Genomic DNA, 15,425 nt, shown 5'->3' on the forward strand with positions numbered 1-15,425 from the left:
GACCAATGGTTGGTCGGGAACAGGCTGGACACAGCCAGGTTCGGGAAGAGGGGCTTGGACAAGAGAAAAATGTGAACCAATCTCATTGTCGGGAGGCGAATGATCTACAGCTGCAGAAAGACGTTGATATCCAACGGGGAGTTGTGGTGAGGGAGCTGTAAGACTTTCCAAGACACTGGAGGCTTTATCCATGAGTGGACAAAGGTGAAGGGGATGATTGCCTTCACAAAGTTTACAGGGGATTCGAATCTTCCCTTTTCCCTTACCATTCCCAACTAATACGGTAGCATCGCCGTGAGCTTCAGAGGACGATGAGGGGCGGGCCGGATCGTGAGACCAAACTTCTAATACCCTGGGAATGCCAGGACAATCACGAAGCAGATGGTCCTCCCTGCATAATCGACAAGGAAACTTAACCTTCCGCGGAGGAGCAGAAGATGACCTGACTTCAGGTGCACTGGAGTGGATAGCTGGACTTGAGAGGGGGACTGTGTGCGTAGGCTCTCCCTTAGGGGACTTCTTCTTCTTAGTCTTCCTCTTCTTCTTCTTAGCCACCTGGTTATTCACATCGAGAATTTCACCAGGCAAAGTACAAGAGGACGACGTAGAAGTAGGCGTCGAAGGGGAGAGATCCACCTTAGGATCAACATGACGTTGTTCAGGTGGAGGGACTGATGGACTAACAGCTGATACGGTAGGGACCAAAGAGGTTGAAAACAACCACACAGGCAACCCGACAGTTAACCCTGGTAGGGACAACGTCGCCATATACGGAGCACCAACATTCCCAAGAGGAGGGAATTGTCCTGGGTTCCCATCAGAGGGGGAACCTGGGTTAGTGAATCCTGGAAAAGTTGCCATAGCAAACGAAAACGAAACCTACTCAAGCTAACGCACACAAGATCTAACCAGGTGATGTTATCGTGGCCGAATAAACTTTTAAGACACAAGAACCAAACTTGACCTTTTCATGTTTCAAGAGTCGAGAAAAGGACGAAAAGATGACTCCAGTCTCTTTCGAATGTTTAATGAGCACGAAGTGACAAGACGCTCACAGGCACCTTTTCATTTAGGGAGTCCGAAAAGGATCAAAAGTGACTGCTCTGGAGACTCTAGGTATAAGGTTTACCAAGCGACCCGTAAAACTGCTTATACACCTCAGCAATCGTATGAGAGCCAAGGACTTTCCGTACTGCAGTCAATCTTCCCGAATGCTGTGTTCGGTGCGTTATGGTTCACAAGGCGGCAGACTCGGCTTCCTATGGATAAAGGATAAAAGCCTAGTGGGGTCTCCCTATATACGCGACGGTACGTGGGAGCGCAGTCCGTGTTAGACCACTATCGAGTCACAGAAGGAGGAATCACCCAACCTAATGTGAAACAACAGTGACTATGTTTAAAGACGCCGGAACACGTCTCTAACCTAGACCTCTAGATGTTTGCGTTTAGTTCCAATGCGTTTTTAGATTCATTTGGTTCATTTTATAGTTGATCTTGAAATTAAGTTTCGATTTCAGGCTCTATCGTATGTTCTCTCACAATTACCTAGATGCAAACTACATGCCAAAGAATTTCATTTTGTTCGATGAATTCTAACTATGAGAAGGTAAAGAAATTTTGATCAAACAAAACGAATACAAGCAAACCAACAACCTAATGCAGCTAAAAGCAAGGAAAGGAAACTTTTTCTTTTGAAAATGCAAATCAATGAAATGTTCTTTTCCTTTTCAATTTCCAAAAGCAAAGCTACTAGTTTGATTTTTTTTTTTTCAATGACACAAAGCATCTAAATGAATTTGGAGGAACCGGAACACCAAGCAAATCACTTAATGAAAGCACACAAAGTTCCCAAAACATCCAACAAAGATTCCCAAATCAAAAGGAAAACTAAGTTGTGCACGAGCTATGTGATCTAAGCTCGGCAAGACAAGCAAGGATTGCAAGCAAGTAGGAAGCGAAAACCACTCGGAAACACAACCCAAAACACTTCGACAATCACCGAACAAGTGCAACAACAAATCTGAAGTTGGCCGGTCAAATACGCAAACAAGATCCCTACGGAAGGCTTGACACACACACGGCCACTAGATGCCCTAGGGCTAGAGTGCGAAATCAATGGAGAAAAGCAAACACCCGGAGGATGAGAGTTACAACCAGTCAATTAGAGACTCAACACAATCCAGCAACTGTAAAAGTGATGGCGGAAACACAAACCAAGCAGCGAAAGCAAAGAGGAAGGTATTTGCAAAACGAAACCCTGTGGAACAAGACTTCGCAAGCAAGCAGCTCAGAGTTCAGATAATGAAAAACAAGTCACAAATCAAGTGGAGAGAAGAGGGGAAAGCTAAGCAAGAAGTTCAGGAGGCTAATCTGGACAAAAACAAGTTTTACAGGATCAGCGCGGGTGGCCTTCAGCAACTCGGCGCTGACAGGAGGGGTCCCGTAGCAACTTTGCGACGTCAGCGCGGGAATACACGGATAAAGCGCACTGTCTCAGAAAAACGAGGTCAGCGCGACTATTAATCACACAGGCGCGATGACAGGGAGGACAAAGAAGCAGGTGTGCGACGTCAGCGCGGAAGCACACGGATAAAGCGCGCTGTCTCTAAAAACGAGGTCAGCGCGACTACTGATGGTACAGGCGCGATGACAAGGACAACACAGAAGAAGGGACGCGACGTCAGTGCGTCTGTTTTGAATTAAAGCGCGCTGAGGGTAAAACAAGTGAAGCCAAAGCAAAAACTTCCCAAACCAAAGGTAAAGACCTTTTAACAGTTAAAACACTTCCCAAATGCACCTAGAAAGTTTATAAGCAGAGAAACAATCCTAGAATCTAGAAAAGAGAGAACAATCAAATTCAAACACAAAAGTGGACTCAAGAGACAAAAAGGCTGATCCCCGGTATGGTCGCCAAATTGTTGGAGAGGTAAATCCCCTCTACGGATAGAGGCGATCCCTACTAGCCCAGCAAGGGTCTAGCAACAATCAGTCAATGCTACTACGCATGTTCCTAATTACAATTAAACAAGAGGTAAAGAGCACCTACTTGGATTCCAGCGCTGTTGTTTGACGAAGAGATGCTGTCTTCGCTCCTTCGCTTTGGCTGGTCACAATCCTCCGCGATCCCCGCGAATAGATACCTGCACACACGAAGAGGGAACAAACACAAGCGTAAAATCTGATAAAAGCAACTATACATCAGTCAGAAAAGATGTAATTCACATTTAACCATTGCATGTACAAATGAGAATGGAACAATAATAGCAGTCATCTATTATTAATCAAGACAGAGAAGAGTACAACCAAATGTTCTGACATCGGTATCCTTCTCAGGAGGGGCCAGTTAGCAAGCGTCTCAAGCATTCACCTTTGGAAATGATTCTCCCAAGACAAGAAACTCTCTCTCACACAAGCAACACAAAGCAACCTTCCCTAAGCTATCAATCACTTCCACACCTAGCACACCAAATACCTATAGTAGCAGCAATCTAAGCATTATAAGCTCTATACAATCCAAGCTATTCCAAAACTAGCTGCTCATGGTAATGGTGGAAGTTTATATAGGAGAAGGAGCCTCCTAAAAGGGTGGAAGGATGAGCTTATCCTTGAGGGAAATGGTTACAAAGGGTCGAACAGACATGCCATAGAAGGGAGTCGATACTTACAAAGCCAACAACCACACCTGGAGTTATCTGGAAGGCTGGCTGTTGGAACAAATTCGCCCAAACAGGATCAGCGTGGATTATAAGGCGACTGATGCGCTGATGTCGCGCCTCAATAACTGGGAAAGTCATGTCAGCGCGACCCAATACAAAGGAGAGGTGCGCTGGCTTATGAAATGCGACCAGCGCGGAAAAGTGATGTGCTTCCGCGCTGGCAGCGCACTGAATACACTACGAGCCGCCAGTCAGCGCGGATATTTTAGAAACAGACGCGCTGATGAGGAAAACTTTGGAAAAGTGGGTTTTGGGCCAGTTCAGAAGGCATGAACTTGATTATTGTGAATTCCTGACACAGTAGGGTGACTAACAGGGAGATAGTGACAAATTACTGTGTAACAGATGCCCCCTAAAGCATGAAGACCGAGAGAGTGGGAGGGGTGAAATGCTTTACAACACTTTGCCGAACTGGAACACCACCAGGAAGGACCGAATATCTCTGATAATCAAGTACATGCAGTCTAGGCATGGGCGCAGCCATCCAAAAGACATGCGAAAAGGTCTGTGGAATGGACGCAGCCACCCAGCTAGAGAGACCAAAATAATGATAAGGTATGGTCGCAGCCATCCATGAAGACTCAGGTATGGGCGCAGCCATCCATCAATGAGTCATGTAATGATCATCCACAAAATCGCAACCTGGACCATAATAGACAGGGATCCAGGGTCTTGCGCTCCGTCCCGATCCGAACAAAGTACAAGTTCAAGCATGTGAATACATGAGTTGAAGTCGAACATGCATAAACATCATCTGATTACCAGTCAATGATGAAAACTGTTAACAGACGCGAGAGGTACCACCAATAATGACAATGGTCCTCAAGGTACTATAGGTACAATCTGTGGCATGTGAATCAATGAGCTGGTGTCGAACACCTGCAGAATCATCCGATCGGAGGCCAATGATGAAAACCTCGTGTCGAACACGAAGAACCTGCCATTGAGGCATGCAGGCTCTAAGGCACCTGAAGGGAGTCTCTAAGTCGCCTTCCTGGATAATGAGCTGAAGTCGACAGGAAGTGACCTTGATCGAAGGTGGGCCATAATGTTTCCCACATCATCGACACAAGACAGAGGTAAAATGATTTGTGTGAGATATAAGGGAAGGTTGTACTAATGCAGAGGTCAACTTCTCTTGAACATATTGGCGGCACGACGGTGGATTTGGCAGTATTTGACATCAAATGAGCAGAGGTCATGGTGACAAGGCAATGAGCAGATGAGAGGTCAAAACAGGGTAACCCAAACCCACGGAGGCTAATGTGAAACGAGATGAGATATCCCCACCCAGACACGAATGCAGACTAGTGCCATGTTCAAGAGCGACATACTGCCGACACGACAATTATTACAGTTCCATTTTCCCCACCATTTCTGGCAGGTACCCCGATTATTTTTGGGTGACAAGCTTGACGGGGATAGCATATGCTTGGAAAGTGTCATTTCGACAATGCCCGATGCCATCAAGTGTTTAACGAGCCTGACAAAGGAAAAACTTGGCGTCTTTTCTTGTTTAGAGAGTCTGAAAAGACAACGGAAAAGAAAACTCCAGGGGGGTCCTTTTTCGTAAAGTTGTGTCTCTCGAGCCCGAAAAAGTATAAAACAATGCTCGAAAGAACCGCCCGACCATTACGATCGAGGAGTACTTTTCGTAAATAGTGCTTTCGACCCGAAAAAAGTAAAAAAGCGGGCTTCTCATACCCTAATATCCATTAACATGCATTTTTCAAATTTGAATATGTGCATACATGAAGCCCTATTTCGAAAATTGTTTCATTGGAAATACTCCTATACGTAGTCATATTCATTTTTCAAATCAAAATAGGTTAGTGTAGAAAATAAAATAAATAAGGGAATAAATAAATGCATTTTGTTTTTTTTTTTTTGTAAAACTAGTTGTTTCTTTTGTTGCAACACGCTATTGAAATCAACATCGATGATAAATGTTTCAATTCATTTGTGTATGTAAATTATTTATAATAGAAATGACAATTCTACAAACACTTATATTCATCTTTATCATCAATATGAAAAAATGTTTGAATATCATTTTTTTTGGCTTGTGGGCTTGAAGAGATTTCTGGACAAACAGTCGAGACAGTCATGTTTTGAGGGACCAAAAGTGAATATTTTTAAAACTTGTTTCTACCCTAGGTATCCCTTGATTTCTACTTTCTAACCCAATTTGAACCACTCAATTTGGATTTGAAACGAGAAAGTTAGAGCCAAAACATTGACCGGATGTCTAGTCGGCAGCTCAGGAACAGAGTTGGGACAGTCAGTTTTTGGAGGCCTAAATGAATGAATTTTTAAAACCTGTTTCTATGGTAGATTCCCCTATGAATATAATTTACAATGCAATTGGAATCACTCATTTTCGATATCGTATGGGGAAGTTATGATCAAAATACTGACTGTCTATCGTAAATCAGCACTCTTAAAACTATGTCTTTCTGGCTGTTCCTTACAGTATTTGACCTATCAATTATTCTTTTCTTCAAAACCTGTTTCTATTGGAGATAAATAAATGAATCTAATTTTATTTCCAATTTTAATTATTTGAATCCGACATCAAACGAAGAATCTATGCTTGAAATATCAATCGTTGGTCTGAGTTGGGTAATCGAAAATGACTCTGTTATGCAGGTTGTTCTAACTAAAATTGACATATCATATCATTGAATTTCTAAAACCTATTGCTACTAGAGATAAACATTTGAATTATCTCTCATTTCGCTTTGGAATCACTCAATTTCGATGAAAAACAAAGAAGTTGTGATTAAAACACTGCTGGATAGTATGGTCGACCACTGCTCTCCCGCAGGTGACAAATAAATTTTACTTTGTTATTTTCTCAATGAATTTGTTATACAGAGTAACTACTTGTTATTTTTTTGCATAATTCTTGGATTAGGGGAGCCCGATCACCTCTCTTTCTCCATGATTTAATGTTTTATTGCAGGTAGACACTCGTTTTTTGCAGGTCTTGGGAAAATAAAGAAGGTCAATTTATGGACGAGTGATTTTTGAAAGAAATTTTAATGAAACAAAGGAATTTCATCCAAGTCATTACCCAATGGATTCATAATAGAAGAAATGAAGAATTGATTTCGATTTGAAGATTCATGTCTTGTCACTGCTGCCAAAACATTTTTCAAAAAGATCATTTTTTTTACATAATATCATAGCTGTTGTAACTTAATTTACATATTGTTTTTAAATAAAATGTTGTTTCTTTTCTAATTTCTTTTATATTTTGTGTTTCAGGTGTTGCTTCATTCAAACTGTGACCCATCCTCAGCTTCAATACAGTGAACAGCTAATTCATTCTTTGCGTGATTGCATTTCATGCTTGTGCATTTTGCTGTTCCTTTTCTGAAGGGACTGTTAACACCCAGGTTGTTCCCTATGACTCCCAAGGGAATACGGCCGGGGTAACCACTAACCAATCTTTTAATCACTGTTTCTAGCCAAACAGTGATCAGAGAGGGCTCTCTCTTTATGATTTATATCTACAGTGATGGTGTTTTAGGCTAGGTATTGAGTACATGTTATGTTTGTGTTTCGGTTGATGAAATTCCCTTAGACTTCAGTGATGTAGTTTTTAGATATGTTGAATATCATTGGGCAATGGAGTCTGTGGCTTAATGTGTTTGAATCTGTGAGATGAAAGATGGAACTTACAGGGCCTTTTGAGTGCTTTGTTAAAACGTATTTTGGCTAAGTGACAGGAAACAGGCAGCACGAAGTGAAAGCATTTAAGAATTTCCACTTATTGTTTACATATTTCCACGTGACAGAATTTGGAGCAGAAAACAGAGGTCACAGGGGCAATAATTTGAATCCCTGGGAATAGTCTGTTACAGCGAAGAGACAGATTGAAGTGCAGCAGTTAAGAATTGCAATTTCTATTACTGTTTCTGAAGAAAACATAGATGACAGTTCAGGTTTGAGTTCAGGGTAATGCTTGATTAAATCCTGAAACTATTCTTTCACCTTACTATCAAGTGTAAGACATTTAAACAACCAAAGAGAACAAAAGACTCAAAAAAACACATAACAGAAGATTTGAAAATACTTATAGTTTTATGCAACACCCATGGAATCCTGTAACATGCATCCTTCACCACCAGACATCAAATACACCAAACTTCTGGAAGTTCCATTCCTCCTTTGTATTAATTCTCTGAAAATACTACAGCAGATGGAAGTTATCCAAGAGAAAATTCCAGCAACCTCTTATGCGTTACTAAGGGGGGTATATATACAGATTTACATTTGGAAAAATATCTGAAAGAAGAGTAAATGCCTCATAAATATGCTGCCAACTGCTAGTGAGCAGTAGCCAAAGAAGTAAATGAAGAAGTAAATGCAGTAATAGCTCTTAGTCCTTTAGCTGTCAAAATCTGTCAGATGCTGTTGAATTTGTAGCAGTTGTAGTCGGCTGAAGGCGTGTGTTTCAAAATGTGGCTAGCTGTCACTGTTAGTGATGAATCACTTTTTAGATATTTTCCAGTCACCGACCACTTTATACTTGTCTTGCGGTGACCTGAGCTGGCTTTTGACCTGGAGTTTTGAAACTACTGTGGCAGAATCTGGAGCATGGCTTGCCACCAGTCCTCCTTGGGCATTTGATGCCTTCGCATTTTAATCAATGTCTCATCAAGCTCTGTGTATTTGAAAAAACTGGGAGGAGTTTCAAATAGATGATTAACTTCATTTTCAATAAAAAATGACCCTTCAAGCTGAGTGTACAAACTCTGTCCTGTAGGAGGAACAGTTTCTTCAGAAGCACTGCTGGATGCAGTGATTTGATTTTCTATGTACGCGGCCATCCTATTTGTAAATTGATCTCTGTTGATCAATTTCCCTGTACCGCTCAATAGGCTAGGCATTCCTCTTGCCTGTAGCATCCCCATTCTGAGCTTGAAGTCTTCAACTTCAGTCTGTATCTCATAGCTCCTCCTTTCTGCTGTCTGCACATATCCTCTGAGTGTTAGCACCTTTTTGGTCATAAGGATGGCCTCCGTTCTGTTGGTGATTCCAACTGCTGCCAGCTCATCTTTGTCTTGCCTGTTCAGAAAGTCTATCAGTTGGCTAGCTTGTTCAGGTCTATTTCCTAGTGCTGTCTTAGCCCTCTGGATATCTATCTGAGCTTGCACAATTAAATCCATATGTTCATGGATTGTTTTGAGTGATTTCCACTGTTTAATCATGCTTTGGGTGATTTTATTCCATAAGATCCTCTTGATCTCAGCCATGGTGTTTTTGAGATCAAGCTCTTTCTCCAGGGCTTTGATTCTGTCCTTTTGGGTCTTGATCTGTCTGCCCTGTTCTGCCACTGTCATTTTAGACTGGTCATACTTGGCATCTATCTCTGCCAGTTTTTCTTTTGCCTTCCTTATCTCATCTGCTTGTAGCTCCATTTGCTTAACAGCCTTAGTTAGTTCTTCTATGCTGGGCTGGTCAACTGTATTTGCTGTTGTAGGGGCCACTGCTGCCCCAGAGCCTGTTGCTGCTGTAGAATCTGTTGGGGGAGTTGGTAGTGTGGATTCTCCCTGTTTGTCCTGTAATGACTTCTCCAGCTCCTTCTCTAGCTCTTGGATCCTTTGATCCTGCTGCAATAGTAAATCAAGTTGTTGATCAACTTGTTTTTCTTTTTGCAGTTCAGCTGTCTGAGGATGTTCTGTAGGTGACAGCTTCAATCTCCTCTTCATGGCATTGAGATCATCCTCTTTTTTCTTCAGGAGGGCTTTTACCCCGGTTGGGTCACTAGGGTTATGCCCTAGATCAACAATAATCTCTTCAAGAGATTTTATCCTGTTATCCTTGGCCCTGGAAGACAATCTCTCAAAATCCAGTTGAGTATTTGTGTGCTTCAAGGATTCTTTCAGCTCATGAGCTAGTGTGGCCTTATCTACCAAGGTGGCATAGACCATTTCTCCAGTCTGCTTATGGAGCTCAATTTGGTCCATAGGATGTATGTCTTTGGCCAAGACCTCCACCCTTGTTTTGATGAAATCAGCAGTGGACATTGGGTTGGGCCCCTTAGGTTTGAAATGGCTGAATATCATCTTCTCCTCTTTGAAGTCGTAGACCGACATCAATCTTTCTTGTTGGGCTGGAGTGGCATCTATAAATTGTTTGTAAACCTCAGCCCTCAATAGTTCATTTGCTGCCTTGATTTCTTTGAAGGTGGCCTTAGCACCTTTGAGCTTCTGGCTTTGTTGAGAAGAAGATGATACCTCCAAGCCAAGTTGTAAATTCTGCTCCTGCTGAAAGGAGCTAGTCCCTGTGTGTTGGCTGCCCTCCCTATCCTTGGCTGTATCATTGAAGACATCTTCAGTAATGTCTTCTACTTCTGGGGAGTCTGCCCTCTACCTTTTAGCTTCTGGTTGTTGGGAGGATCCACTGAGGGGAGTGGACTCTTCTCTTTGTCTTTTGGTCCCCCTTTCTTCATGTGCCGGGGTCTGTAAAATTGAAGTGGTTAGGGGCTCCACTTGAGGGGGTGGTGTCTGCAATAAGGTGGTTTCTGGCAGCCCAGTTTGTGGCAGACCGGTTTGTTCTTCTTGCTGCCCTGTTTCTTGCTCTGGTTGTTGCTTTCCCTGCTCTGACTGCTGCTTTTTTGCTTCATCTTCAGCGTCCATTTTTCCCTTTCCCTTATCCAAGCCTGGTGCTGTTGTTGGCGGCGCTGTCCTGGTAACTGAGGTTCCTCCTCCTGATGTTTGAGGCAGCCTGAAAGGTACCTGGATCACATAGTCCAGGTCAATAGTTTTTTCAAGTTCTTTCATATTTTTAGCTATTTTTTCCTCTTCAGACAAGCTCTCAACAAGGGTATCCAACTGCCACTCTTGTAAGTTTGCATACTGTTCTAGATGTGGATAGTGGCAGTGTTTGATGGCTAGGAGTCTGTACTTTGTTCTCCTGGCAGTGATGAAACCTTGAGGGTCATATGGGACCCACCGGAAACTGTAAGACAACTTATATTTGTCTTTTAGGATCAAATCTGCAGCCTCCCATCCTTCCTTCTTATTCATGATAAAAGGGCCCAGCTCATTTTTGTAGTTAAGGTGTGCTTTTTTCTTTGAGCTGTGGAAGTGAGTGAGGTCTGACTGGATTAATTGCCTGTAATATTCCAAGGCAAATAATCTCATGGGAACATACTTGGGTAGTCTGTATGGACAGAGCTCACACCCATACACTCTGAACACAGTGTGGTGTTCATATAGGTACCAATCACCTATTTTGTACTTCTTAGAAAGCTGTAAAGCTTTCTTGATCTCATTTGATATTCTAGGTGGAGGGGATTTCATAAGTATGCTGGAGACTGGGTATACAAACTGATCTACAAATTCACAATAGCTGTAGGGTGAATTTGTGATTTCATGATAGACTGAGGTCCAGAATATGACTGATCTTCTCTCCCCTTTGTTGTCCAGCCTTCTGATGTAGCATGGGAAAGCTTCAGAGTGATGATACATGAACAGGTGGTAGATGTATGCTGAATATCTAAAGACTCCTTGTCTGTCCAGTTTGCACAATTGATCATGGATCCTATTGGCTATGAACTTGGCAAAGTTGTACTTTCGGGCAGGGGGTTGTCGTGGGCTGTAGGCAGATAGCATTACGAGCATGGCTAGATCCACATGCTTGCTGTTCTGGTAGCCTAGCACATAGGCTATCATGTCCAGGAGCAGCCTGCCTGAGTCATTGAAGTGCTCATGTGGATAAGGAGGTGGCCCTGTAGGCTGGTTCTCAGGCCACATGTAGTTCCTGGTGACCTTCTGCAGCTCTTCACTGGTCATCTTCTCACCTGCTTCCATTAAAGATCTCATGGAGAAAGGGACTAATAACTCTGTCTGTTCAAAGTGCAGCATTTTGTTGATGGTGTCAGCGTTTATATAGAACAAAATCCTCCCTAGTTGAGTGTTGACAGCTCTGTGCTTCTGATCATAATTTTGAGCACATAAGTGAATGATTTCAGGGAAAACATTCACAGCTGGGAGGCAGTAATAGGGCAGGTTTGACTCCCATATCCCATCTGTACCAAGTCCTGCCTTATAGTCTTCCCTTAATGTGGTGAAGGTCTTCAAAAAGTTTCTGTTTCCCTCAAAATCATTTATGAGACAGTCTTTGTCAACTAATGGCATAGCTTCCAGTTCCTTATTGGTTTGACTCAGTGGAGTGACACTGAGGGAGGAGGATGCAGATGCTGCCATGATACAGTCTGAAAGTGTGCAGTAGGATGCAGAGCTTTGATGAATCTCTTGAAGACTTTGAGCAGCAGGTAGGTGCAATTGGTGTGATGTCTTCTTCTGGTGTGAAGTTGTTCTGAAGCTAGCAAAGTACTGATGATTTTCAGGAATGTGGATTGTCTAAGGGAATGCTTACTGAGGTATTAGTATTTGTACAGGAAGAGTGTAGGTAACCAGTACTTGGCAAAAAGGAACAATGCCGGGTACTTCAGGGCGATTTCTGCAGTTTTAACCCGCGAGCTGGTTTGTACAGAGCTAAATTGGGGCTAATGGATGGCACAGGTTGCTTATGTCTGATTTGGGTGCTTAGGTAGAGCTAAATTTAGAGTTTTTTAGCAGACTTTAATGGTGATTTTGCAGAAAATTGGAATTCACGGGCAGAATGGGAGAAGACGGCAAAATACCTGGCAAATCGACCTGGAAGCTTGCGGGCTGGGTTGCAAAGGCTTAATGCAGTCAAGCCTCGAACTTTGAACGGTTTACTTGTCGAATTTGATGGCTGAATGCAAGATTTCGAGGCAGCAGGCTTGACAACGGCTAGTTCAGCTTCGCATGCAAAATAAGCGAAAAATATGCGTTTAGCCGTTTAAAACGGTAAATTTGGCAAAAGTATGAATTTGGCGCTTTTCCGCCGATGACGTCAGCATGACGTCATGGCGGGGCCCAGGTGAGGGGTGACGTGGATGCTGAGGTGTTAGCCAGGTCGGCAGGACACGGTGGCGGGCGGGCGCAAAGGCGGGCCCGCGTGGAGGACCAAGGGACGATGGGGCGGGCACCGGCGGGGTGACGTCAGAGCGGCGTGGACATGACGTGTAGGCATGACGTGTGGGGTAGCGGTATACGGGGTGGCGGTAAGTGGGTTCCCCGCACCACCTTTGGGCAAAGGCGGTAAGTGGGAGGAGGGCTCCGAACAACCTTACCGCCCGCCACGCGTCCATTGTACGGGATAGGTAAAACCGCTTTCCCCGGACGCTAAATGTCGGCACATCGAGATCTGAAATTGACCGCCCACCCTTAGATCTGGGCGCTGGAGATCTGACGGCTGGCGGGCCTTCCGACTGGTCGAGCATGTTGGGGAGGGGTCCCGCCAGCGCAATAAAATATTCAGTTTAATTTTTGGGCGGAGGACTATAGGCAAGTGGGTTTTTTCGCAGTTTTGGGTTTTTTGGGCCTTTTCAGGGGTTTTCATAGGAAAAGGGGGTTTTCTGTGCGCTTTCAGCAGAGAGACGGTAAGGGCTTGAGGGACAGGATTTCTGCTCATAACCAGGGGTCAGAGCACATCCAAGACAAGGTTGACCACAGTCCCAGGTGGACTGAAGTCTCCTTGGACCATTTACTTGGCTATAATGCCAAAAGGAGAATATGTAGATAATGCTGGGATTTATACACCTTGGTGTTAGTAATATTAGGGAGAAAGGCGATATAAGGGATTTGTACAATAGGGTTAGTGTTAGTTGTGGAGGAGGAGGTAAGTGGATGTGGAAATCATTGAGTTTATATGAAACAAGCTTGGTTTCAAGAGTAGATCAAAATGAAAAGAACTTTAGATAAGAAATGTGGCTTTTAAAGATCAAGAACCACCATGAAAACTTAGTCTTTTCCATGAATCTCAGGCTAGTGAGGGAATGTTAGAAATGAAATTGGAGGGGAGTGAGGGAAATTAGTCATGCTTCCAGCTGTAATCTTTTGCCTTGCTGCCCACCATCATCAACCTTGCAATGATAGGGATACCTTTCTGCAACCCCTGCTACCTACCCAGCTACTTGCCTAGCATTTTATTTCTTCTTGGAGGGTGCATTTGGACTTGCAGACCCTTACTTGCCTTTTCTTTTCCTTGGCTTTTTCTTTTGCTTTTTCTATCTACTTCTACCCTTATCTCTTTCAAGGTCCCAGATTAAGCTGTTGGGATCCTTTTCTTCTCTACCTAAACTAGTTGTCTGCCAAGATTAAACAGTTTGGACAGACTTTTTTCTCTAGTCTACAACACAAAATTGAACACACGGCATGATCCAGATTAGACTGTTGGATCATCCATCAAAATTTGAAATAAGGTCATCAACATTTGAAACACTTTACACACCTTCTTGTTTTTTAGGAAATATGGGATCTTTGTGAACTCAAAGCAGAGCATATTTGGATTTTCTCTTGCCAATCATGAAATATGAAACCTATTGGTATAGGTATCCAACAGTGGCTCCACGTGGGGATGGTTTTTCTTTTGAAAGACCAAGAACAGCAGGTCAGATTGCCTTGTTCCTTAGCTGCCCATACCAATCTTTGAACTTTACTGCATTGATGTGTCAAAATTGTGTGCTTCTTTCTTGGAAGACCTCTGATTCTATTTGCCTCTTGCTGCTAGGTGCAGCACTTGAAAACATCTTTTTACAAACAAAAAAACATATGTAGGCCTGCATATATACAATGAACCTTTGGATCCCTATCATAGTGAACCATCATAATAGTGCTTCAACATCCTGCCATTGACAGGACCTTCATCCAGTTCAGTTACAGTCAAACTTTTAAGGAAATAAGTGTTATTACCTTGTACTGCTTGGACAGCAAATGGTCCTTTCCACAAAGAATCAAATTTCCCATGTTTCCCTTTCTCTTCTCTTCTTGCATCCCACCTTAGAACTTTGTCTCCCATATTGAAATCTTCTGCTTTGGTTCTTCTGTCAAAGGCCTTTTTCAGTTTTTCTTGTAATATTTGCACTCTGCTGAAAACTTGTTCTCTGGTCTGCTGTAAACAGATTATCTGGTTGATCCTTCTTTGCATATCATTTGGCTCTGCTTGACTTTCTTGTAGAAGTTTCATAACTGGCACCCCTAGTGATGAAGGAAATCTGGCCTCTAATCCATAGACCAACTCATATGGGCTGGTACCAATTGATCTTTTGGTGGTTAATCTATCTGCCCATAAAGCATTTACTAGTTTCTTGTGCCAGTTCTTTTTGTTCTCTTCCAATACTTTCTTTATGATGTTTATCAAGCTTTTGTTTGATGATTCAGCAAGACCATTTCCCTGAGGATAGTAAGCTGTAGAATGGCCCAAAGTGATGTGAAATTTATGGCAGAAGTTCACCATTTTCTTGGATTTGAAGGCAGCAGCATTGTCTGTTATTATCTTATCTGGGCAGCCAAATCTAGCCAGTATATTATTCTCCAAAAATTGAATGATCACTGAATCATTTGCTTGTCTGCATGGGGCAGCTTCAATCCACTTGGTGAAGTAGTCTGTTGCAGTCAAAATCCATCTGTGTTGTCCTGAAGATGAGGGATGAATCTCCCCAATGAAATCCAAACCCCATTGTTGAAAAGGTCTTTCTGTTGAAATGGGCCTCAAAGGAAGTGGCAGCAACTGTCTTCTGCCTTCAAACAGTTGGCACTTGTGGCATGATGTTGTGAATTTCTTCACATCAGAGAACATAGTGGGCCAGTAATAACCAGCCCT

Source organism: Pinus tabuliformis, chromosome 5_2, assembly GCF_031772625.1.
Source record: "Pinus tabuliformis cultivar Carrire ecotype Pingquan chromosome 5_2, CPIR1, whole genome shotgun sequence".
Lineage (NCBI taxonomy): Eukaryota > Viridiplantae > Streptophyta > Pinopsida > Pinales > Pinaceae > Pinus > Pinus tabuliformis.